This window comes from Mesoplodon mirus (genome assembly GCF_964341445.2).
Source record: "Mesoplodon mirus genome assembly, chromosome: 1".
Taxonomy (NCBI): Eukaryota; Metazoa; Chordata; class Mammalia; order Artiodactyla; family Ziphiidae; genus Mesoplodon; species Mesoplodon mirus.
In genome coordinates this window covers 31,243,008-31,270,398 of record NC_138976.1, presented here as the reverse complement: position 1 = coordinate 31,270,398, position 27,391 = coordinate 31,243,008, and the positions used below count along the sequence as shown (strand labels likewise).

The window sequence follows — 27,391 nt, the reverse complement described above, 5'->3', positions numbered from 1 at the left end:
GGGCGGGCCGCGTGTCCCAGGAGCCTCGGACGCGCTGGCGGTTGGCCGCTGGGCGGGGTGAGGAGGGCCGGACCTTGTTCTCCTAATAAGAGTCCAGTGTCTTCTGCGTGCTGGGAGCTGTGCAAGACGCGGAGAATGGTCAGAGGAATACAACATAAATAATGAATATGCATTATTTCTCTTAACATTTAGTGCATTTATTATTTTTAGAACGAATACATAAAGAACTATTTTAAATGTTTCTCAGTTATTTCTAATATGCTAAGTATTGATACATGAAACCCATAAACGTCCTCAGGACTCTCTGGGATCCTAAAGAAAAAATTTTAAGTCGGCTTTTTTAAAGGTTTAATTTACATACATTTTATTCACCGTTTTTTAGTGTAAAGTTTTATGATTTTGGATAAACGCAGTCCACAAGGGGAGACGCTCAGAGTCGGATTTATTTCTGTGAATTGATTTCATTCACCTAACATTTCTCGAGGAACCACAGTATGCAAATCACACCGCCACTTATTGGAGATACAAAAAATAAAATATCCTGCCCTCAAGAAACGTGTTTTCCCAAGGGAGATTACAAAGAGGGTAATAATAAGAGGTGCCGTGATAGGGCAAGTTCCAAGGAGAGGAAGGCTATTTCAGGGAAGTGGTAAGGCAAACTAGCCTCTAAAAGCTAAGGGAAAGATGGAGGGAAGTACTTTGGCTGGACTACGAAGTGAGAAATTGAATGGCAGACCAAAAACCAAGTGGTTTGGCCCCAGAGTCTAAGCTCTTGATCACTACATTTTATGCTCAGACAAATCCGAGCCAGAATCCAGTCTCTCAACCATTATGCTAAACTGCGCTCTTCTTTTGTGTGTGTGTGGGGGGGTGGGGGTGGTGAGGTGGGAGGGGGGGTGGCAGTCGAGCAACAAGATTAGGAAAGTTTGGTAAAAAGAGACTACGGACAGGCGAAAATGGAGGATATTCACAGTTCCAAACAAAATGTAGTGGAGGCTGAGGACACTAGGAGCAGGGAACTGGATGGGGAAAGATGCAATAGAACCAGAATAGGCTGGGTGTCACCTCAACCTGTCAGAAAAGGATGTGGGGAATGGGTGAGTAGGAGAATTATGGTTACATTCAGAAAAATAGGAAACAAGAATGAGGAGCAGACTTGGGTAGAAAAAAACAAGTTTAGTTTGGCACATTTTTTATTTGATGTGTCAACAGATCATGCGGACACCAGGACACTGGAAATAACATGAGCTGCTAGATAAGTAAGAGCCGCATGGGAGCAAGAACTGCAGACTTGCACTGATTTTTTTCATCTGAATATTTGTCTGTTCATTTTAATTCATTTAACAAGTGCTTTTTGCTATGTACCAGGCATTTTGCTGGATGTCAGAGGCCCTGCCCTAAACACTAAGTGTTCAAAATGTGGGGAAAATTGTAGTAAATCTCTACATTTCACTACTTATCAAGAAAGAATAGAGTTGCTAAGATACTTTTCATATGTGGTTTTCTAAGCAAGCACCTCTTATTAGAGAAAGGCTTTTAGACCTCTAGCCAAACTAAAGAAAAAAAAGCAACTGCTGTGAATATTTATACTTTGATGTTTCAGTTTGTTCTTTCATAATTTTTATACATTTCTTTAGCTTTGTGAATTTAGGGGCAGAACTTGGATGTTATTTCCCAAAAGATTTTACAGTTTTAAAGTCTTTAATTAGACTCCACAAAATATGTGTTTTGTCCTTGGACTTAAAAAAAATACTATAACATCTCTAAATCATATGTCTATGCCAGTATCATTCTGGGGTATACTTAAATTCATTATTAACACCAATATGGCAATAGTGAAAAGCATCAGAATTTTTTTTAAAAAGATAAATCAAATATTTTGCTTTCCCTAAATATATTAATTCCAACAGAAGAGAATTAATCATTTCAGACTCTACGAGTAATCTGAAATTTGTTGTATTTCCAAACTGTGAAAATAAGCTGGATCCCCATCTGCCTAGAGCCTAAAGAATACTTTTTTTTAATCTAAGGGAAATGATATCACCTCACAAAAAGCCAAGTTCTGTCTAAACGTTAACTGTGCTCACTATATTTGCTTCTGGTCAGTGCTTCAGTTATTTAGTCTAATGAAATGGGCCAAACAGAAGCAAGTGGGCAATAAAATGAGGGAAGGCTTTGAATTGATGACAGGGAGAGGCAAGATTTGGGGAAATTACGTGCGAAAATTAAAACCTGCCCTGACTTTTGGAAGCGGTTTACAAAGTTACATAATTATTGCAGATAAATCAAATTATAAAGTACTGCTTATCTATTAGAAAGCAAAAGTGGTCTAACTGTATGAATATCTGGAAAAGAGGGTGTTTTTGTTTTTAGTTTGGATATCATTACTTTATTATAAAAGAAACAGGGAAATTATTTACATGAAGAAAGATTTCAGAACTTCAGTGGCAGCTTCACGTGATGCCATTTCAATAGTGACTTGTTTTAGTCGACGTAGTTTCCAAGAATGTCACCATCTCTAAGTAAGAAATAATCCTTGTCGTCTACAACTACTTTGGTGCCTCCATATTCTGGGAGAAGAACTTTATCTCCAACTTTCACACTAACTGGTTGAATCTCTCCACCCTTTCTTTTAAGAGCTTGATCTAACAGCTACTACTGTTGCTTGCAATACTTTTCCTTGTGATTTTTCTGGAAGCATAATGCCTCCTTTGGTTACAGTTTCGGCTGCACTTCTTTCAACTAACGCTCGGTCAAATACGGGAAGAAACTTTCTAAATGCCTGTCCTGCCATGACTCTGGTTGCCACAGTTCGTACTCTTGCTCTTTGGCCGCCTCCGCAAAAGGGAGATCCGCAATCTGACCCTCCGGCCACGTGAACTCGAGAAAAGACCTCCCAGCGCCCTCGCCCCCGGCCCCTCCCCGCGAAAGGGGGCGGCCGCACCAGCGCGCGCCAAGGTTCGTTTCCTGGGCTCTGCGCAGGGCACTGACTCTCGCGGACCGGTAGGCGGAAGAAAAGAGGAGGTTTTTCTAGGCTTTTCTAGGCCGCGGGCCGAGGTGAAAATACTTAGCCTTAGCCCCCCTTCCGGAAATGGAAAAGAATTTTGACTAAACATATGTGAAGCATTTTGAGTACAAAAACATGTGAAACTAATTGTTATAAACCAGGTTTTTCAACCTCAATGCTATTGACATTTTGGGCTGAACAATTCTTAGCTGTCTTATGGGGTGTGTTATGGGATGTTTAACAGCATCCCTGGCCTCTACCCACTAGATGCCAGTAGCACACGCACACACACCAATTGTGACAACCAAAAATGTCTCTAGACATTTTTGTCTTGGGGGGGGGGAATCGCCCCTAGTTAAGAACTACTTTATAAACGAATAAATTTTTTGGCAGCATGTTCCTCTATTTGTACAAACATTATGGTTATGCATCTAATATTAATCATCAAGTTAATTCTATATAACCCTTCTTGGTCTCAGCTTGATCATCCATCCCCGGATCAAGTTGGCAACATCCCAAAACCCAGTACCACAAAGGTAATCCTAGCTATTTCTTCTCTGCAATACTGCTTTCTATCCACTGATTGGCATTCCTTTCACTTTGGGGAGTCAATAACGTTTTAAAAACCATGAAGAGTCCATGATGAGGAAGTTTCGTATTAGAGGAGACAATTACACTTCTAAACTTTAGTATTCTGGTTCGGGAGTTTCATTCTGAAGTTGTTTTCATAGGGATTTGAGGACTATGCCCTTTCCATCTATACTGTAGTAAAATATGACATTTAGGACAAAATGTTAAATTTAATTTCTATTTTTTTAATGGTCAGCATTATCAAGGAGGATTAACTAAAGAGCACCTATTGTCCTGAATTCAATCAGTACAGTGAGATCCTGGCACATGAGATTTAAGTGATAAACCAATTCAATTATAAACTCAACTCTTTAGACTCTGTGTATCTAATAATACACACTGATATGGTGACTTGAAAAATATAACTTGGCTCACTTATTTCTTGCACTGGAAACTAAAATCTTTTTCTGTAAACATCACTTATACCTCTAATATGAACTATTAAATTAAAAATATTCTCCATGTGTAACAAGTACAAATTTACCTACTTAAAATATCTGATGTTATGAAGAGGAATATCTCTAGTGTTCATCAGTATAAAGACTTCCAAAACTGCACTCACCCACCGGTGCCATAGTTGCCAGGTGTCTATGGTTACTAGCGCTCAAAGTTATAATTCATCTCTGTTCAAGAGTAACAGGTACCATTAAATCAAAGAATAAGAGAATTTGGGAAGTTGAATGGACCCTTTAAAAAAAGTAACATGGATTGCAAGTCATATAAAATAGTTCAGGGCAGCTTAAGCAAAGTGACGGATTTACCGAAAGGCTACCAGGGAATCAGCCATCAATTCCCAAAAAGAGCAAGAAGTTGGGCATTTCTGAGGCCAGCAGCAGTAGGTAGATGTGGGCTACCCTCAGTTACTAATGATAGTCAATGTTAATATTGTTCAGTCTCTGTGTCCCCCTATTCAGTACTGCCAGGAAAGAGCCTGCCCTGGCCTGGGACAGATGTCCTCTCCTTGTTGATCAGCTCTGGAGGGATGCTGGGTCACATCCCTAGGTATCAGAGGCAATGTCTGAGAATGGAGGGAGCCACGCAGCCATCACAAGAGGTATCTATTACAATCATTTTCTTTAGACCATTTATTTCAGAGTAGGAAGTTCAGAGCTAGAGAGAGATCACAAAGGCAGGCAGTGACAGACCAGGATTTGTTATTATTCTGTTACAGTCTCCCTACTGGGCTTTCTCTGGTCCCACACAACCCAAAATGTTCTCCTAAAGTTGCCTTTTACTGACAGATCCAGCATCCCCACAGCAATGAAAAGGCTACTGGATGAGAGCCAGAAAGACCTATTAGGAGTAAGGACTGTGGGTCAACAGCCAGGATTAAAGGAGTTTGTAGTTTCCAGCATAACCAGTTTGTTGAAGAGGCTGAAATCAGTGGGGCACAGTCAGGAAGTGGATCTATCATCCACCAGACAAAGCCCCCAACTATGATCCTATGTCAGATCTCCCCTTCCCATCCTTTAACTTTATCTCAGCAGATCCCATTACCTCCTCATCATTTAAGATACTAAAATATTAAGAGTCCAATCCAATTAAAATGTCAGTGTTGCATCTAACTCAGAGCTTCTCCCACTCCATCAGCTCAGGTCTGCCTGGCTCAGAGCCTTGCAGTGGGGGAAAGAGGCGTGGGGTGGTCCTTCAATCTTTCCTCCTCTTCTGCCCCTTCCACCATCTGTGTCCTCCAGGGTCAAGGTAGTAGGTAAGGGAATTATAGAAAAGGAACAAAAGGCCTTCTAGTTCACAGGGGTTTGTTATGGTTTTTGGTTCTCTTTTTGCTATCGATATTCTTCTTTATAGCAGGCTCCCAGTGCTGACTCATTCATGGGGTACATTTGCGGGCTCCACAATGATGCCATGGACCTCTGCATAGCAAGGTTTCCTGACACCTGCAGTTGTCAGGAACTGCAGATACCATCAGATGGCTAACCAAAAGGCATATCCAACTCTGCATGTTGAGTTAACACATTAAATATGTTTTTTTTCAGCCTCTCAGCAAGCGGTTGGCCATGTGTTAGAATATGGGCAAATGAAAATGAAGAAATCTGTTTGACGTGCTTCTGAAAACTAAATGAAGAAGAACAAAGTTGAAGGACTGATGCTCCTCAGTCCTAAGACTTACTGTACATCTACAGTAATCAAGACAGTGTGGTATTGGTAAAAGAATAGACAAACAGAAGGATGAAAACAATGTGGCTTCTCTTATTAAAGTGACTATGCCCTTGAGAAGGGCCCTTCTCCTTTTTTTCTGTCTTGAGCTGGGGCATGCCCTGTGACCATGGGAGAAGGGTCAAGAAAATAGCAGATAACTGAAGGTATCATCTCTCTCAGACTTACTGCTATGTGAGAAAAAAATAATCCTTTACCTATTCAAATAGAGTCTGAATTGGCTTGGGGAAGAGAAGCACCACTTTCCTCATACAGAGAAGAGTAGAAAAAGCACTCTAACCTTTTGAATTCCCTTCTATGAATTTCCTTTAAAATTTTTGATTTCTTGGGCTGTTGGGAGTGAAGTTCTCTGGACTAGTTGTTATCTTTTTTTTTTTTTTTTTTTTTTTTTTTTTGCGGTATGCGGGCCTCTCGCTGTTGTGGCCTCTCCCGTTGCGGAGCACAGGCTCCGGACACGCAGGCTCAGCGGCCATGGCTCACGGGCCTAGCCGCTCCGCGGCATGTGGGATCTTCCCGGACCGGGGCACGAACCCGTGTCCCCTGCATCGGCAGGCGGACTCTCAACCACTGCGCCACCAGGGAAGCCCAAGTTGTTATCTTTAATTAAGTCCCACTTAGACAGCCTAGCTCCTCTCTTTACAGTGGGAAGGTACCATCTTTTGTCTTTGGAGCTCTACCTGGAATTCCAAGATAATCCCAACTTACATCTTGTTACACCAAAAGACAGGCAAAGGAACGAAATTTAAAAAACAAGGTCGATGAGTGAGGTTTAAAAGAAAATTCATGGGCTTCCCTGGTGGCGCAGTGGTTGAGAGTCCGCCTGCCGATGCAGGGGACACGGGTTCGTGCCCCGGTCCGGGAAGATCCCACATGCCGCGGAGCGGCTGGGCCCGTGCGTCGGAGCCTGTGCTCTGCAACGGGAGAGGCCACGGCGGTGAGAGGCCCGCGTACCGCAAAAAATAATAATAAATAAAAAATAAAAATAAAATTCATGTAGCTAAGGCTAGGAACTCACAAAATATCAGTGATCTATGTAGATAAGTTGATTAAACCAAAACATTAGCAGCAAGAAGAAAATGTGCACCTGATGTTTGGGCCAACGAAAGGAGTCTTACCTACCTAGAGATTCATAAATATGTCCAAATAACAGTGAGCTCCATAAATAGAAATAGAGAGGTCAAATGCAGTTGCAGGTGGGTTCTGACCCATAACAATCACGGAGGGAAATCATTGCAATGTAAAGTTGTCCATATATGACAACTGACAATAATTACATACTCCATTGCTTGAGCCCTAAGTTGTCCAGACTTCATACAGAATGTATCTACATTACCTATGTCCTGGGTCTAGTTTTTTAAAGTCAGTGTTCAATTAGTGGAATTGTATGTGTATCTATAGATAAAACATATATTCCAGGGACTGCATCAATCACTGTATGTTCCTTCAATGTCTATAAATCTGTGTAAGTCGTGGAAGATGTAAAGTCTCTAAAATGTAAAAATCTCTTAGTATTTATTATCTATGAAGCCAAGTATTCTTACAGTTTTGCATACAAAAATAGTAATATTTCTTTAGTTTAAAAAAGCTAAAGAGAATATTTTTAATATTAGTCCAACTTCTTATAGGCATTATAATTATTTTAGAATGGGATAATTTCCCAAAGTGCTTAACCATGGAAATCTATTTTTTCCCCTCCAAGCAGTTCACCAAACTGGAAATCCAGCTTGAGAACCCTGTAGAAAGCTTTTCCTATCTCCACTATAGTCAGCTGCACCATCAGGTTATTTATAATGTTCATTCACTCAATAAATATGTATCTCATCTTTCAGATGGGGCCCATCAGATCATAACAGCAAAGTCTTTCCCTCCACCTCTTCAGCTACCTCTCTGTTAGGCTTAGCCAGCCAGAGCAACATATCAAATTATATTCTTGACTTTATACCAAGGAGTTCGTTTGAGAAGCTTTCTCATCTTGGGAGGTGGTGTACACTAGTGGTAACACAGAATGCACGGTCTTTAGAGTCAGACGTTCTACTTACTGTGTAACCTTATAGAAAGCAGCTGCTAAATCTCTGTAAGCCTCTGTCTTCCTCTTTAACCTAGGAAGAATAGTACTTATTTCACAGTGTCGTTTTCAAAGTTAACAGAGCGTCTCACAGATATAGAGAACAAACTAGTGGTTACCACTCAGGGGAGGGGCAATATAAGGGTGAGGAAGTGGGAGGTACAAACTACTGGGTGTAAGATAGGCTGCTAGGATATATTGTACAACACAGGGAATATGACCAATATTTTGTAATAACTATAAGCGGAGTGTAACCTTTGAAAATTGTAAAAAAAAAATTTTAAGGGAAACAAAAAAACCTGACCTGACCGATAAGCAGGACCTGAGGAAAAAACAATTCAGAGAGCATACATATGAATTGCTAAGCACAGTACCTGACACATGGTGCCTGCTTGATAAATTTTAGTTTTGACTCTTCTCCTGTGATATTCATATCTCTTAAAAGGAACTTAGAAGTTCCTTTCCTACTGCTTTCTTAACTTCTAAAGTTTACAGATTACACTAATTTTAGAGACATAGTGGTTGAGAGTGCCGTTGCTGAAGCCAGATGTCCTGCATCAAATCCTGGCTCTGGCCCTTGCTCCATAAATTACCTTCGGCAAGTTTCTCCATGCCTCAGTTTTCTCATCTCTAAAATAGTGAAAATAATACACTGGACCTCATGGAGTTTTGTGAGGATTAAATATGTTAAGATATGTAAAGAACAGTGCCTAGCACATAGAAATCCCATCAATGTCAGTTATTATTACTCAGAATTTACTTACCCAACATAAGTACTTTAATTTTCTCTTATGAATAGAATTCAACCTGGACCTAATTTTATGGAAAATACCTACCACATAAAAGCATTCAAATTTGTGTTCTAGTGCATTGACCTAAATAATGAACAGAATGATCAGTGTGCAATAGAAAAAGGACCCAGAAGATGGCGGTGTGGGAAGACACTGAGTTAGCGTCTCCCCACCACTAGGGCACCTGCCGGCCGTTGGTGGGGAACCCTTACACCCAAGGAGATGGGAGGAACCCCTAAGTGAACCGGTAGGATGTGAGGTGACACAGGGGAGAGAAGTGGAGGCCAGACAGGATCAGCGCCCCTGAGGCTGGGGAGATCAGGAGAGGAAGGCAGGAGGGGCCCTCTGGGAGGAGAGGAGAGGAGTGGAGGAAGTTTGCCCCACCCACTCCGGCCCAGGGAGCCTGCTGATCTCCCAGACTGGTGCCCCGCCCTCCAAAGCCCCTCCAGGCCTTGTGGGTCCTCGGAGGAATAGGAGGGAGGCCAGGGAGATCAGGAGAGGCAGGAGGGAAGAGCCAACTGGGAGGAGTGGGTGAGAAGAGGAGGGCGTTTGCCCCACCCACTCGGGCCTGGGGAGCCTGCTGAGCTCCCAGGCCAGTCCCCTGCCCTCCAAGGTCACCACACACACACATTGGTCCTGGGGGCATAGGAAGGAGGCTGAGGGGAGTTTAGGAGAGGCAGGTGAGAGGGGCCCTTCAGACCAGAGTAGCAGGAGAAGAGAGGAGGACGTTTGCCTCACCCACAAGAGCTCAGGAAGCCCACTGGGTGACCAGGGGTGGGGGGCATGCCTGGGCCCCTTCTGTTCCTTGAGCCTAAGCCCCACCCCCCACGGTCCCCAGGACCTTTTCCAGCCCTGTGGGTCCTAAGCATTGGCCCCACCCACAGCCCAAACCTCACCCTTGCTTAGGCCCTGCCCTCCACAGCCAAGGCCTTTCCCCCCATCTTCTGTTTTACTATTGTGGTACTGTTGTACCTTCAGGTTAATTCATCTATATTTTTATATTTATATTCTTTCTAACATATCTGCTAGTTTCCTTGTCTAATTTTATTTTTTACTTTGTTATTTACTTTGTTATACTTTTTTTTTCTTTCTGTCACCCCACATGGCTTGTGAGATCTTGGTTCACAAGCAGGGGGTTAAGCCAAAGCTACTGTGGTGGGAGCTCTGTATCAGAACCACTGGACTAACAGAGAACCTCAGACCCCAGCGAATATTTATCGGAGTGAGTTCTCACAGAGGTCCACATCTCAGCACCAAGAGCCAGCTCTACCCAACAGCCTACAAACTCCAGTGTTGGAAGCTTCAGGCCAAAGAAGCAGTGAGACAGGAACACAATCCCACTCATTAAAAAAAAAAAAAAATGAGATGGCAAAAAAATATGTCACAGATGAAGGAGCAAGGTAAAAACCTACAAGACCAAATAAATGGAGAGGAAATAGGCAATCTACCCGAACAAGAATTCAGAATAATGATAGTAAAGATGATCCAGAATCTTGGAAATAGTTGGTCTACAAGAGACCAACTTCAGACCTAGGGACAAATACAGACTGAAGGTGAAGGGATGGAAAAAGATATTCCATGTAAATGGAAATCAAAAGAAAGCTGGGATAGCAATACTTGTATCCGATAAAATAGACTTTAAAATAAAAACTGTTACAAGAGATAAGGAGGGATACCATCTAATGATCAAAGGATCAATCCAAGAAGAAGATATAACAATTATAAATGTTTATGAACCCAACATAGGATCACCTCAATACATAAGGCAAATGCTAACAACCATGAAAGGACAAATCAACAGTAACATAATAATAGTAGCAGACTTTTAACATGCCACTTACCAATAGACAGATCATCCAAACAGAACATAAGTAAGGAAACACAAGCTTTAAGTGACACAATAAACCAGATAGATTTAATTGATATTTATAGAACATTCCACCCCAAAGTGGCAGAATACACTTTCTTCTCAAGTGAGCATGGAACATTCTCCGGGATAGATCACATCTTGGGTCACAAATCAAGCCTCAGAAAACTTAAGAAAATTGAAATTGTATCAAGTATCTTTTCTGACCACAATGCTATGAGATTGGAAATCAATTACAGGAAAAAAACTGTAAGAAACACAAATACATGGAGGCTAAACAGTGCACTACTAAATAACCAAGAGATCACTGAAGAAATCAAAGAAAAAATAAAAAATACATAGAAACAAATGACAACGAAAACATGACGACCCAAAACCTATGGGACGCAGCAAAAGCAGTTCTAAGAGAGAAGTTTATAGCAATTCAATCTCATCTCAAGAAACAAGAAAAATCTCAAATAAAGAATCTAACCCTACACTTAAAACAACTAGAGAAAGAAGAACAAAAACCCCAAAGTCAGTAGAAGGAAAGAAATCATAAAAATCAGAGCAGAAATAAATGAAATAGAAATGAAGAAAACAATAGCAAAGATCAATAAAACTAAAAGCTTGTTCTTTGAGAAGATAAACAAAATTGATAAACCCTTAGCCAGACTCATTAAGAAAAAAGGGGAGAGGATGCAAATCAATAAAATTAGAAATGAAAAAGGAGAAATCACAACTGACACCACAGAAATACAAAGGATTATAGGAGACTACTACAAATAACTATATGCCAATAAGATGGACAATCACAAAGAAATGGACCAATTCTTGGAAAGGTACAATTTTCCAAGACTGAACCAGGAAGAATTAGAAAATATAAACAGACCTATCACAAGTAATGAAATTGAAACCGTAATGAAAAATCTTCCAACAAACAAAAGACCAGGACCAGATGGCTTCACTGGCGAATTCTATCACACATGTAGAGAAGAGCTAACATATTGATCCTTCTCAAACTCTTCCAAACAACTGCAGAGGGAGAAACACTCCCAAATTCATTCTACAAAGCCACCATCACCCTGATACCAAAACCAGAAAAAGATATCACAAAAAAAGAAAATTATAGACCAATATCACTGATGAACATAGATACAAAAATCCTGAACAAAATACTAGCAAACAGAATCCAACAACACATTAAAAGGATCATACACCATGATCAAGTGGGATTTATCCCAGGGATGCAAGGACTCTTCAATATATGCAAATCAATGTGATACACCACATTAACAAATTAAGGAATAAAACCCATATGATCATCTCAATAGATGCAGAAAAAACTTTTGACAAAATTCAATACCCATTTATGATAAAAACTCTCCAGAAAATCGGCATAGAGGGAACCTACCTCAACATGATAAATGCCATATATGACAAACCCACAACAAGCATCATACTCAATGGTGAAAAACTGAAAGCATTTCCACTAAGATCAGGAACAAGACAAGGATGCCCACTCTCACCACTCTTATTCAAGAAGTGTTGCAAGTCCTAGCTATGGCAGTCAGAGAAGAAAAAGAAATAAAAGGAATACAAATTGGAAAAGAAGAAGTAAAACTGTCAGTGTTTGCAGATGACATGATACTACACATAGAAAATCCTAAAGAGGCCACCATAAAACTACTAGAACTAATCAATTAATTGAGTAAGGTTGCAGGATACAAAATTAATGCACAGAAATCTCTGGCATTCCTATACACCAACAATGAAAAATCAGAAAGAGAAATTAAGGAAACAATCCCATTTACCATTTCAACAAAAAGAATAAAATACCTAGGAATAATCCTGCCTAAGGAGGCGAAAGACTTGTACTCAGAAAACTATAAAACACTGATGAAAGAAATTAAAGATGACATAAACAGATGGAGAGATACACCATGTTCTTGGATTGGAAGAATCAATATTGTGAAAATGAATATATTACCCAAAGCAATCTACAGATTCAGTGCAATCCCTATCAAACTACCAATGGCATTCTTCACAGAATTAGAACAAAAAATTTTTACAATTCATATGGAAACACAAAATACCCTGAATAGCCAAAACAATCTTGAGAAAGAAAAACGGAGTTGGAGGAATCACACTCCCTGACTTCAAAGCTACAGTAATCAAGACAATAGGGTACTGGCACAAAAACAGAAACATAGATCAGTGGTACAGGATAGAATGCCCAGAGATAAACCCACACACATATGGTCACCTAATTTACAACCAGGGAGGCACGAACATGCAATGGAGAAAGGACAGCCTCTTCAACAAGTGGTGTTGGGAAAACTGGACAGCTCCATGTAAAAGAATTAGGACACTACCTGACACCATACACAAAAATAAACTCCAAATGGATTAAAAACCTAAATGTAAGACCAGACACTATAAAACTCTTTGACATAAACCACAGCAAGATCTTTTTTGACCCACCTCCTAGAGTAACGGAAATAAAAACATAAATAAACACATGGGACTTAAAAGCTTTTGCACTGCAAAGGAAACCATAAACAAGACAAAAAGACAACCCTCAGAATGGGAGAAATATTTGCAAATGAAACAGCAGACAAAGGATTTATCTCCAAAATATACAAACAGCTCATGGAGCTCAATATCAAAAAAAAAAAAAAACAATCCAATTAAAAAATGGGCGGAAGACCTAAATAGACATTTCACCAAGGAAGACATACAGATGGGAAAGAGGCAGATGAAAGATGCTCAACATCACTAATTATTAGAGAAATGCAAATCAAAACTACAATGAGGTATCACCCTCACGCTGGTCAGAATAGCTATGGTCAAAAAATCTAGAAACAATGCTGGAAAGTGTGTGGTGAAAAGAGAACCCTCCTGCACTGTTGGTGGGAATGTAAATTGATACAGCCACTATGGAGAACAGTATGCAGGTTCCTTAAAAAACTAAAGATAGAACTATCATACGACCCAGCAATGCGACTACTGGGCATATACCCTGAGAAAACCATAATTCAAAAAGAGACATGTACCAAAATGTTCACTGCAGCACTATTTACAATAGCCAGGACATGGAAGCAACCTAAGTGTCCATCGACAGATGAATGGATAAAGAAGATGTGGCACATATATACAACGGAATATTACTCAGCCATAAAAAGAAACGAAACTGAGTTATTTGTAGCGAGGTGGATAGACCTAGAGTCTGTCATAGAGTGAAGTAAGTCAGAAAGAGAAAAAAAAATACCATATTCTAACACATATATATGGAATCTCAAAAAAAAATGTACTGATGAACCTAGTTGCAGGGCAGGGATAAAGATGTAGCCATAGGGAATGGACTTGAGGACATGAGGTGGGAGGGGGAAGCTGGGGCGAAGTGAGAGTAGCATCGACATATATACACTACTGAATGTAAAATAGGTAGCTAGTGGGAAGCAGCAGCATCTCACAGGGAGATCAGCTCCGTGCTTTGTGATGACCTAGAGGGTTGGGATAGGGAGGATGGGAGGGAGGCTCCAGAGGGAGGGGATATGGGGACATGTGTATGCATATGGCTGATTCACTCTGGTGTACAACAGAAACTAACACAGTATTGTGAAGCAATTATACTCCAATAAAGATTTTTTTTAAAAAAGGATGAAGACTTTCTAAAGTTCAGTAAAATTGTCTTTAGCATTCCAAGAACAGGTATAGGCATTTCTCCTTTATTTTTCTCCCTTTCGGTTTAGTGTTCTGTTTTTTCTTCTTATTTCCTTCTCTTTAGCACTATACCTGGTAATAATGTGTGCCCAAATAAAAATAACAATAATGCTTCCCTGAATACATGAAGGTGATGCTATTGCTTTGACCAAAGGCATGTTCTTGAGGTCTTCTAGGAGTCCCCTTATCACATTCTCTCAGCCAGAAATCATCTACATTGAAATCTACTAGTTCAGTTCAGAACATTCTTTGGCAGGGCCTCCAATCCTCTAAATTCACCTAACTTTGACATCCCAAAGTGAAAAAAAAGAAGAAGAAGAAGAAGGGTTAGCCAGGGCATATGCTAAAGAAGAGCTGGGAACATTCCCTACCAGACGGAGGTTAGGACAACTGGGCCAACAGTTGTTGCAAATCCATAACCAGGAGAGAGGCTGAGGATAAAATTAGATGGAGGGATATTGAGACAAGCTAATTAGAGTGAGTAATTGGCAAGTTTGGTCAGTCAGATTGTAACTGAGACTAAGAAATCCAACCTGAGGACCAGGTGAGGTTTAGTCAACAGGCTTAAGCAGGAACAAAGTCAAACATTACCAGAGCAAAAATGTCAGGAGAAAAAAGTCAAGCCAATGAAGCAAGGAACACCTGGGTGACAAGGTATGGCTGACTAACACTTGGCAGGAGCCAAACAAAAATTTCTCCCAAATGGGTGAAGAGTTGCACCAAAAAGAACTTGCTATTCAAAAGACACCCTCTCAGAAAAAGCTCTAACTATAAAAGAAAAAAACAGATAAATAGGATCACACTAAAATTAAGAACTTCCAATTATCAAAGGCACTATTAAGAGAATAAAAAGGCAAGCACAAAGTGGAAGATACTTGCTATTTATGTTTATCTCCAACACAGGAATCTTACCCAGAAAATATAAAGAACTCATATAAATTGATAAGTAAAAGAACTAGTATTTTTTAAGTTCAGTACAAAACTGAGCAAAAACTTGAACAGGTAATTTACAAAAGAGGATATCCAAATAACCAATAAACATATGCAGAATGCTCAACTTCAACAGTCAACACAGAAATGCAAATTACAACTACAACAAGATACTACCATCTGCTCATTAAAATGGCTAAAATGAAAAAAAAAAAGAAATAATACCAACTGCTGCTGAAGATGTTAAGCAGCTTGAACTCTCTTACACTGCTGGTAAGAGTATAAATTGACACAACCCCTTTGGGCAACTGGTGGTATGTGCTAAAAGTGAACACAGATAGCCTCAGACCCAGCAATTCCATTCCTAAGCGATCATATGTTTACCAAAAGACATGTACAGAAATGTTCATAGAGGCATTATTTAAAATAGCCCAAACTGAAAATAACCCAAATGTTCATCAGAAGTAATATGAATGAATACAATTAATAAATTGTGTTATATACTTACAATATATATACATATATACTAATATATTTGCAATGAGAAGTATGAAATACTGCTACCTGCATCAACATCAATGAATCTCAAACATAATGTTGAGAGAAAGAAACCAGAGATTAAAAAAAAGAAAATATTCTGCATGATTCCATTTATATGGAGTTTAAAAATAGGTAAAACTAATCTACAGAGTTAGAAGTCAGGACTGTGGATGCTCTTAGAGGCGGAGGAGAGGGCTTCTGGAGTTTTGGTTCTGTTTTACGATGTTGGTGTGTTCACTGTGAAAGTACATAGAGTTACACTGGTATGATTTGTGCATTTTTTATACATATTTTATACTTCAAAAAATTTCAGTTAAAGAGGAGTAATGACATCTTCTAACAAATTTACTAGGTAGCTTAGGGCTTGGTAGGCAGTCTGGCCCTGACTAGGTTTTCTGTCTCTCCAGAAGAAGCCCAATCTCTGTGGGAGTAGCATGGTGAGCCAAGGTATAAAAGCCTATCGTAATTCATGTTAAGTTTTTGGAGTCCAGTCAAAGGCATTGTTATGTCATCAGCTCCATCAGAGATTTCTTCTGGAATCCTGAGACGCAAAAGTTAAGCTCTATGCAATTCTCTTAGTTCCATACTCTCCTTTTTCTAAAGAATTCCTTCCAGAGCAGATGAGGTTAATAACAATCATCCTGGAGTTAAGCATTAGGTGCCAGTAATTTCAGGCCTTAAGAAAGATCGGGGGCTTCCCTGGTGGCGCAGATGGTTAAGAATCTACCTGTCAATGCAGGGGACACAGGTTCAAGCCGTGGTCCGGGAAGATCCCACATGCTGCGGAGCAACTAAGTCCGTGCGCCACAACTACTGAGCCTGCGCTCTAGAGCCTGTGGGCCACAACTACTGAAGCCCGCGCACCTAGAGCCCATGCTCCACAATAAGAGAAGCCACCGCAATGGGAAGCCCACACACCACAACAAAGAGTAGCCCCAGCTCGCTGCAACTACAGAAAACCCATGCGCAGCAATGAAGACCCAAGGCAGAAAGAAAGAAAGGAAGGAAGGAAGAAAGAAAGAAAGAAAGAGAATGACCAGTTCCTTGAATCATTTACTTTTTTTTTTTTACACCGGGGACAGAGCTGCTTAAAAAGTGGGAGTTGGGGTGAGGGGTGGGGACGGTCACCAGACACCAAGTCTGCTGTCGGGCCCCTCAACTGTGTGCCTCTGCATGTTATAAGGGATCTCTTCTCCTCCCTGAAATGGAAGTAATTTTAGCTAAGTAGGGGTAAGAGTCTTGCCTTGTCTTATTGTTTGAAAAAATGTAATTTGGGCTCCAGGCATGCACATTTTGTTGGGTACTTCCAGTTCAGGGCTAGATGGCAAGGGAACCTGAAGTCAGGCTCAAAATTCATTAAACGGTTATTCTCCACCAGGCTGCTAAGTCATGAGAGCCAGTGAGGGTGGGGATGAGAACACAGCAACTTGCCCAAAGGTTGCCATTCAGAAGGGGAATGGTGAATGGTTCAATAGTTATATGAAAAATGACCATCATCACCACTCTCTACATTGGGCTCTTGTGAGGTATTTGTGAGGAAACTCCAACAGGCTGGTTCATGCATCTTTATATGTAGGTGAACTACTTTATGTGTAGATGAAGAACACCTCCAGGCTCTCAGGAGCTTTGCTCTAATGGCACACGGACCAATGGACAAAGATTACATGGCATGGTAAGTACTATAACAGCAGGAAGCACAAGGTACTATGAGAGCTCTTGGAGGATGAGCCTCTAGTCCAGACTCAGAAGGTTGAGAAAGTCTGGGAAATAGCTGTTTAGCAAATGCACTAGAGTCCTAAGCCCATTTTGTACACCACAGTGTTTTGCCTACCATCCCTGGCTATGAAGCAGAGGATTCCTTCCAGGAGGCTCCTAGCCAATCACATGGCAGCAAATTAGGCCACTGAATAGTAGATATTCTCCCAGATCTTAATTCCAGATCTTAACAGTAGATATTCTCCCAGATCTAGCTTCCAACTAAAAGGAGAGACTTGGAACTTGATCAGGACTCTGGTCTACAAGCTATTTGTAACAGCTGTCTCCTAGAAGCCCAAGTGCAAGTCCATGAACTGATGCAACAATTTCTGTTTAAAGTAGCTGGAAGAACAGTTGTCTTGCAGGCAAGTCACCATTATTTGATGCCTATTTTGTTTTAGAGCAATCTAATTCTCATGCTCCTGTTTATGCATCCATGGGCCAAGCACTCCACACATGCTCCCCCCACCTACCCCCAGCCTCATATTAAGAGCTCTGTAAGGCCCACTGCTATGTCTATTGGTACCCCATATGGCCCTTGTTCCATGACATAGTCATCTACCAAAGTCTAGGCTCAGAAAGCAGATATCTTTTACATCCTACAGAACAGTGAAGAGCTCAAGGACCCCCACTAGTAGCAGAGCAATTGCAGCGTTTAGTGGATGGGAATTGGGAGTTGGAAAATGGCCAAAGAGTGAAACTGAAAATTTGCTGCCAACTTCTCCAATACCTCAAATGTATGAGATTCTTATACTACCACCTTCCCACAAGTCCAAAGCCTAGCCACTACTTAGGCTGAAGAACTGGCATAGAGTTGCAGGAAAGAACACCATGGTCGGAAGCCAGTGTCACATACCCGTCCAGAGAGTTGGGTCTTACGCTCAGTGAAAGACAGTCACAGGGCTGGGACTTCATATCTTTATAAGAAGCCCGAATACACTGAACCACTAGATCTGACAACTACTGGATCTTTCCTATTTAAGGAAAAATATAAGGTATGATTGACATACAAAAAGCTGTGCATATGTCATGAATACAACTTGATGAGCTTGGAGGTTAAGTATACATCCATGAAACCATCACCACAATCTATGCCATAAATACATCCATCACCTCCAAAAGTTTCCTCCCATCCTATTTATTATTATTTGTGTGTGTGTGAGATAAGAACCCTTAACATTTACCCTCTTAGCAAATTTTTAAGTATAGTACAATAAGTATTATTATTATAGGCTCCAAATTGTACAGTAGATCTCTAGGAGTTATTCATCTTGTATAAATGAAACTTTGTACTCTTTGACTAATACCTCCGTTTCCTCCTCCCCCACCCAGCCCCCAGAAACCACCATTCTACTCTCTGCTTCTATGAGTGATTATTTTAGCCTCCTTATGTTAGCAATATTATGTAGTATTTGTCCTCTATGTCTGGCTTATTTTACATGGCATAATGTCCTCAATGTTCATCCATGCTGTTGCAGGAAATGGTGGGATTTCTTTCTTTTTTAAAGCTGAATAATATTCCGTTGTACATATATACACCACCTCTTCTTTATCCATTCATCAATGGATTCTCAGACATTATTCTTTAAGTAAGTTTTTTACCCCTTTCTTTTTCTTCTCCTTCTGAGACTTCCACCATGCATACATTGGTTCTCTTAAAGATATGCCATAAGCCCTGTAGGCTCTCCTCACTCTTTTCCTTTCTTTTTTCTTGCTCTTTCTCTAACTGGAAAATTTCAAATGACATGTCTTTGAGTTTTCTGATTCTTATTGAGTCTACTGTTGAAGCTGTCTGTTGAAATTTTCAGTTCAGTCATATTCTTCAGCTCTAGAATTTCTGTTTGGTTCCTTTTTATGATTTCTCTTAGTTTAACTTTTTGTTTTGTTCATGTATTGATTTCCAGATTTCATTTAGTTGTCTATCTGTGTTCTCTTGTGCTCACTGCGCTTCATTAAGATGATTGTTTTGAATTCTTTGTCAGGTCATTCATAGATCTCCTTTTCTTTCGGGTCAGTTACTGGAGCTTTATTTTGTTCCTTTGGTGGTGGTTTTTTTTTTTTTTTTTTTGCTGTACGCGGGCCTCTCACTGCTGTGGCCTCTCCCGTTGCGGAGCACAGGCTCCGGACACACAGGCTCCGCGGCCATGGCTCGCGGGCCCAGCCGCTCCGCGGCATGTGGGATCTTCCGGGATCGGGGCACGAACCCGTGTCCCCTGCATCGGCAGGCGGACTCTCAACCACTGCGCCACCAGGGAAGCCCCTTTGGTGGTGTTTGTTCATGATCCTTGTAGCCTTCCATTGGTGTCTGCGCATATAAAGAAACCGTCACCTTTTCCAAATTTTGCAGACTGGCTTTGTCAGGGAAAGCCCTCCACCAGTTAGCCCACCCAGAGATTCTGTGTGGGCTGGCTAGTGGTGTCTGCAGGTGGCCCCGCTGGCGTGGTCCACAGGCAGATGGGCCTGGTCCCAGGGACCAAGTGTGGTCTGTTACTGGGGGTTGCAAGCCAGCTGTTGAGATCTGTGCACTGGTTGATGAGACCCTTCCACCCCTTTTCTTTGTTCTTAGCTACTTCCCAGAGATCTAGCCTTGCCAGTTCTCTCAGGGTTCTGGGTGAGGTGCGACAGAAGAGGGCCTCCCAAGTAGAAGCCTGAAAGGCAGGGGAAATCGGGCTCTCACTTTGCCCTCTCTTTCCCTCATGGTGGACAAGGGATCTCTTTCAGTGTTGTGCTGTGCTGGCCTGGGGGAGGGGTGACATGCATGAAGTGAAACTGTTATTCTTACCCTTTCACTGCATCTTTGCTATTGTCTGTGTTCCACTGCGATGCTGTAACCTCTCACTGGATTCCACAGCTCTAATAAAGGTATTCACTGATGGCTGTAAATTGATGTTTCTGTTGGGGAGGAGGGCAAGGTCTGGAACCTCCTGTCTACCCTCTTGCTGATGTTACTCCTCTGATCTTTACTATTAGTTAACTTTCTCTGGCTTTAATCCCAGATGTGACAATGGACTTTGATTCTTATGTTGCATTTGCATTTGGTAATTTCCATTGTGACCTTAGAAACTTTGATCCTAGGCAAAACACTCAAAGGTATTTAGATTTTGTTTTGGTGTCCTGTGTATTCTAACCTGATATAAAACTCCTTTCCCATTTTTTGCATTAGCATCTCTTAGAAAGTGCACTCTGCCATGTAACTGGAGTGGAGAGGCTCATTCACATGGTATTCTACACTCAGAGATTTGCTGGGTTCTGGCTTTAGGAAATCCTGAGGGCTACACTAAACATAGGGAAAAAACTGCCAGCATGAATTCAGAAATAATTTTCTACCATAATAATAATAATGTATATTAGTATATCTTGTGAAATATCCAACTTTAAGCATTTCCTATTCATTGTTTTCTTAATGTTTGCCAAATTTTTTAATCTTCTAGGTTTAAAAAAAATCTATTATCCCTACAATTTTTATAAAGAAGTCATCTTTTTCACAAAGCTATGTCTGTGATACTTGATTTGAATGAGATCAAGGCAGTTGGCTTGGCAAAGTCCCAAGACTTCAGCCCACATCTACCCTAAACCCTAACCCTTAGTTCATTATAAGAATTTGATTAAAGAATATGGATGGAGCACTAAAAATCCAATAGGGCATTATTACAGTAGCAAAAGAAGGCCATTTGCAGCTAACTTAACACCAGGGTTAAGATGTTTAAATATTCACTATTGTTTAGGTTGCTGACTATTGGACTGCTAGCAAAAGGCCTGAAATTGGCCTATAATATTCAACTGTATAAGAAAATTAATTCAGAACTACTGGTGGACACTTTTCAGACAAAAAAGATCTTAAATCAATTGTAAGTTGAGTAAGAAAAACATTTTGGGGGTAAGAAATTATTTATTTAAACACACCTGAAATTTTCCACCTCTAACCCTCTGCCCTTCCACATTCCATCCTAACCAGGATCTGAGGCTATGAGATTTTAAGAAAAATTTTTTAGCTTTTAAAAAGCAGCAAAGAGAGACTTCCCTCATGGTGCAATGGTTAAGAATCTGCCTGCCAATGCAGGAGACACGGGTTCGAGCCCTGGTCCGGGAAGATCCCACATGCCGTGGAGCAACTAAGCCCGTGCACCACAACGACTGATCCTGTGCTCTAGAGCCCGCGAGCCACAACTACTGAGCCTGTGTGCCACAACTACTGAAACCCGCGTGCCTAGAGCCCGTGCTCCGCAACAAGAGAAGCCACTGCAATGAGAAGACTGTGCACCACAACAAAGAGTTGCCCCCGTTCACCGCAACTAGAGAAAACCCGTGTGCATCAATGAAGACCCAAAGCAACCAAAAATAAATATAAAATAATAAATAAATTTACTAAAAAAATAAAAATACAAGACAGCAAAGAGTGGGGGTGGAGGGAAGGAGGGAGTGGACAGCAGAGATGAAATATGTCTTGCTTTTCTTCTCTTGACAGAAACATTACTGCTGCATATTTAGGCTATCTTAGGGATGATGGAGATGGAGGTGTTAAGTGAGTATGTGAACTGAGAAGGCCTCAATCATTCATTAATTTCAGGACAGTCCATCTTTTCATCTCTGTAAATGAATGTGAATTATAAGCATTTCTCAGGGACTTCCCTGGTGGTCCAGTGGTAAAAAATCCGCCTTCCAGTGCAGGGGATCCCTGCACTGTTCAATCCCTGGTCGGGGAGCTAAGATCCTGCATGCCGCGGAGCAACTAAGCCCCACTGCCACAACTACTGAGCTCGCACACCTCAATAAGAGAGTCCACATGCCACAAACTACAGAGCCCACGTGCCCTGGAGCCTGTGCGCCACAACTACAGAGCCCGCATGCTCTGGAGTCCCCGCACCACAACTAGAGAGAGAAAACCCACAGAACTAGAGAGAAGTCCATGCGCCACAACAAAAGATCCCGCATGCCTCAAGGAAGATCCCACATGCTGCAACTATGACCTGATGCAGATTAAAAAAAAAAAACAAAACCCCAAGCATTTCTCAGATCAGATACAGGAACTCGATGTGAGATCCCAGAGGGAATGAGGGCTTTGGAATAAGAGAAAGTTGTGACAGAGACACGTATGTGGCAATCTCCAGGGAAGATATCTGCAACTGCTGGGGCTTCATCACCTAAGGGTGTAACCAGTTTAGAAACCAACTAGCACAAGAGCTGAGTGCTAACCACCTAGGGCAGCAAGAACCTGATGAGTGAAAGGGTCAGACTCCAGAATGGATGGAAGAGACCAATTCAGGGAGCATTTGTCTATGTCTTGACCAAGAAAGGAGGAAAGTGAATGGTATAAATATACAAGAACAGTGGCAGGAAATTTAAGGGCTAAAAATGAGCTGAAGTTTACTGAAAACACTTGTCTAGATTATTCTAGAACAATTTCACTTACCTATTTGAAAATTCAAATTGGCTTTTCCAATTTCACAATCCATGAAACCTTTTTTTTTTAAACATCTTTATTGGAATATAATTGCTTTACAATGGTGTGTTAGTTTCTGCTTTATAACAAAGTGAATCAGCTATACATATACATATATCCCTGTATCTCCTCCCTCTTGCATCTCCCTCCCACCTTCCCTATCCCACCCCTCTAGGTGGTCACAAAGCACCAAGCTGATCTCCCTGTGCTATGCAGCTGCTTCCCACTAGCTAGCTATTTTACATTTGGTAGTGTATATATGTCCATGCCACTCTCTCACTTCATCCCAGCCTACACTTCCCCCTCCCCACATCCTCAAGTCCATTCTCTACATCTGCGTCTTTATTCCTGTCCTGCCCCTAGGTTCTTCAGAACCATTTTTTTTTAGATTCCATATATATATGTGTTAGCATACAGTATTTGTTTTTCTCTTTCTGACTTACTTCACTCTGTATGACAGTCTCTAGGTCCATCCACCTCATTACAAATAACTCAATTTCATTTCTTTTTATGGCTGAGTAATATTCCATTGTATATATGTGCCACATCTTCTTTATCCATTCATCTGTTGATGAACATTTAGGTAGCTTCCATGTCCTGGCTATTGTAAATAGTGCTGCAATGAACATTTTGGTACATGTCTCTTTTTGAATTATGGTTTTCTCAGGGTATATGCACAGTAGTGGGATTGCTGGGTCATATGGTAGTTCTATTTTTAGTTTTTTAAGGACCCTCCATACTGTTCTCCATAGTGGCTCTATCAATTGACATTCCCACCAACAGTGCAAAAGGGTTCCCTTTTCTCCACACCCTCTCCAGCATTTATTGTTTGTAGATTTTTTGATGATGGCCATTCTGAGTGGTGTCAGGTGATACCTCATTGTAGTTTTGATTTGCATTTCTCTAATGATTAGTAATGTTGAGCGTTCTTTCATGTGCTTGTTGGCAGTCTGTATATCTTCTTTGGAGAAATGTCTATTTAGGTCTTCTGCTCATTTTTGGATTGGGTTGTTTGTTTTTTTGATATTGAGCTGCGTGAGCTGCTTGTAAATTTTGGAGATTAGTCCTTTGTCAGTTGCTTCGTTTGCAAATATTTTCTCCCATTCTGAGGGTCGTCTTTTTGTCTTGTTTATGGTTTCCTTTGTTGTGAAGAAGAGTTTAAGTTTCATTAGGTCCCATTTGTTTTAGTTTTGGTTTTATTTCCATTTCTCTAGGAGGTGGGTCAAAAAGGATCTTGCTGTGATTTGTGTCATAGAGTGTTCTGCATGAAGGCTTTTTTGAAGCTATTAGCGTAAAATGTTAACATTTTGTGTACAGTCTTACTCACAGAATGGAGAAGTTGGCTTCCTAAGGTCCTGTCCGTTCAATGTGAGGCAGCATGCAGTGGGTGGGGGCAGGGAACATTGGATTTGCAATCAGAAGCTCAGTCATTAACTGGAGGATTCTTCTTGGATGAGCCCTTTAACATTTCTTAAGTCTCAGTTTTGACACATAAAAATGGGCTTGAAAATACCAGTTTTGTTGATCTCACTGTCCATTATGAAGATTAAGTTATACCTTACATATTTTGAATAAACATAAAGCTTTATATGAACATAAATTATTTTAAAAATCACGTGTGGAAGATTTTGGAAGATGCCCCCTAGCAGGGTCAGCAAACACGAGGCAGAGAACAAATAGAGGAATTGCAATCGCCTCATTGAGGTGTTGTCTTATTTCTGTACCTAGAATATTTTTCCCTACCAGAGTGCAAATTCGGAGGGGCAAGAATTAAGTTTTAGACACTTTTGCACCACCCGTACCCCCAACTGTCATCCTTAATGGGTAGTAGGTGCCAATAAATGTTTGTTGAACTGTACCACCTGGCTTCAGCTTCCAGCCTTATATATTGAGTAGCCAAGAGGGTAAATGTGAGCAAGTTGGGAAGGAAGGAAAAGAGAAACCCTACTTTACAATGGGGAAAACAGCCTTGTCATTGTGGTTCTTATTGTGCCTTCACTGTGCTGCCTTTTTTATTCTGAACTCAGCCGGCTTCTGGACACTCTAAGTTGTCAAGAGCTTGGTGGGCTTTCCCGGACTAGCAGCTTTGTGTAGCTGAACACAGGACGTACTTTCTTTTGGTACTTTGGGGGATAGGTTTACTGACAAAGTTGTTGTCCCCCTCTTCCCGGCCCTAGCTCTCTTCGGATCTAGTCATGCTAGTTTAGGTTCAAGAAGTACAAATTAGCATAATCGGATTAGATGAGCTGCTGAGGGGCGGGTTGGTTTTTTTTTGGTCTGAAAAGCAGAGAAAAGAAAAGTGTCTCACAAAGAGGGGAGCCTGGAGCTTGGAAGGGGAGGGGCGACAATTGCTCCTGGGCTGCTGGCCTGAAAGCTTGCACCTGCACAAGCCCTCTTATAAATAAGGACTCTTAGATGGTATTAAACAGGGGACTGAGGAGTCCGGGGGAGCTTGGGGAGGTAAGCATGGGGAAGAGAAAGGCAAGACAGCGGCTCTGCATCCATTAATTGATTTATCTGGATCGCAAAGTGGGGCTTGCTGACAGAAGAGAAAGCCCGTTTGATTCCTACTCAGCATTGCGAGTGGGTCAGCCCCATAATCAGGTCTATTGAGATAAGCGTTTTAGAATCTCTGCAAGAGACTGATAAGGGGTTTACTTGTAGGGAACAAAGTTCACTGGATGTCTGATTTCAGTACTTTCTGAATTGGACTTCTGTTTCTTTCCTTTATTTCCGGAAAAGAAAACAAACAAACAAACAAACAAACAAAAAAGCTGGGAGGTGGTAGTTGCTTTAGGCCTGTGCGTGATGTGTGCTTAGAAACCACAAGAGAAAAACTCAACTATCAACTTGTTAAAATAGGGGAAGCCAGGGAATTTTTTGACTGAGTGCACCTTTCTCTGCTATAGACAGTTGATGGGTATAACTGAAATTTTCATTATTTTGAAAACTAAGAAGGACTCTAATCTATGTGTGTGGTAAATGTTGAGTTTCAAGCAAGTGATTACTTCTATCCTTCTTACCTGGAAGAAAGATTTTTTTACCCTTAAAGATGAAGGAGTCCTGAAATGACGTCCATGTACTTGCTGGGGACCAACCATCATCTGCACCAGTTTACGCGATGATCAGAGAACATCTAAATGTGTTTGACTCTATGGAAGTAAAAGGAAACCTTGGTTAAGCCTGACTTACAACATGATGAACATTGAAGGCCAGTGAGTGAAGGCTCATTTCTGTTGATACATCTTCTGCAGTGCTGTTCAACATAATTTAAATACTGAGAGGAATGGAACCCCCATCATTTCCTTTGGATAATTTATGGTCTATCAAATAGTTCTTCTGGATAGAAAACCTAGATCACCAATCAAATTACTCTGTGCTTTAAAAAGAAAAAGTCCATTTCAATCATTGCCTACCTGCAGTATTTCTTTCATGGGAGGTTTCTATTCTTGAAGGTAGAAGAACACAGAGAAATTTGGCCTGTGCTGAGAGGCAGACGTGGATTCAGAGCCTAGCCTTGCTGCTTGCTCATTGCGTGAATCTCAAGTTGGTCTCCTAGACTCTTCTAAGCCACAATTGCCCCCACTGTAAACTGAAGCAAATACCTCCATTAAAAGGTTAGAAGTATCAAAGATGGCATTTATAAAATGCCTGGCACGTAATAGGCACTCAGTGAATATTAATAACCCTTCCTTGAGGCGTTTATATTTCCCGTCCCACCCCCAACTTGCTGTATTCAGTTCTCTTTATATGTCCAAGTAGATGTATCCTGATACCCAAGCACAGTGCAGTTTTCTATTCCCAAGAGCTGTCTTTTCTCTGCTTTATCTCCTCTGTCTTTTCACCAGTACATCCATCCTTCTCAGTTTCTGTGATGGAGCATCTTTCCTCCTGGAGCCTAGAGTCATACAGCCTCTCAGAGAAGGACAAAGGAGACAGTGCAAGGCTGTTTTCAGAAGCTCTGGAGCTTAGGGAAGAAATTTAGTCTAGGGACGCAGGTAAGAAAAGAATTTCTATCTGCCAGAAGCCAAAGTGAACATGCAAAATACCTTAAGTGTGATCTGGGAATCTAGAGGCCTGATATACAGAGAAAGGGGTGAGAAGCAGATCAAGGAAGGCCTGAGAAGCTGATTAGCTCTGACAGCCCCTGTCTCTCTTGGGCTGTGGGTTGAAACAATTGCATTTCACACACCCTCTTACATAGAGTGATGGAGTGGCAGAAAAGGCAATGGCACAAGGTGTCCTTAGACAAGGTGCTCTGCATACCCACTTAGGTTTTAGTAAAGGCTCCTTTTGAAAAAGTCTGACTTTTTCAGAGATACCTTATATCACGGTCAAGATATAGATGGGGCACACAATTTGACAGTATATGAAAATACAGTTATACCATGACCACGTAAAGATTTATTCCAGCAAGGCAAGGCAATGTATTAATATTATATATCTCATATCAATCTCAATAGATTTCAAAAGACCTTTCATTAGG

The 27,391-nt window shown here is 41.0% G+C and overlaps 1 long non-coding RNA gene and 1 pseudogene across 2 annotated transcripts; both read right to left on the bottom strand.

Annotated features, from left to right (window-relative positions):
• Positions 1-46: 46 nt before the first annotated feature.
• Positions 47-26,447, bottom strand: LOC309800870. Its single transcript, XR_014293508.1, has 3 exons — positions 26,322-26,447; positions 25,950-26,057; positions 47-117 (listed from the first exon to the last, which is right to left on the bottom strand). It is a non-coding gene; the product is annotated as an uncharacterized lncRNA (long non-coding RNA).
• On the bottom strand, positions 1,963-2,835 carry LOC309813453 (10 kDa heat shock protein, mitochondrial-like; annotated as a pseudogene). Its single transcript has one exon. The product of its transcript is annotated as a 10 kDa heat shock protein, mitochondrial-like (transcript).
• Positions 26,448-27,391: the final 944 nt, after the last annotated feature.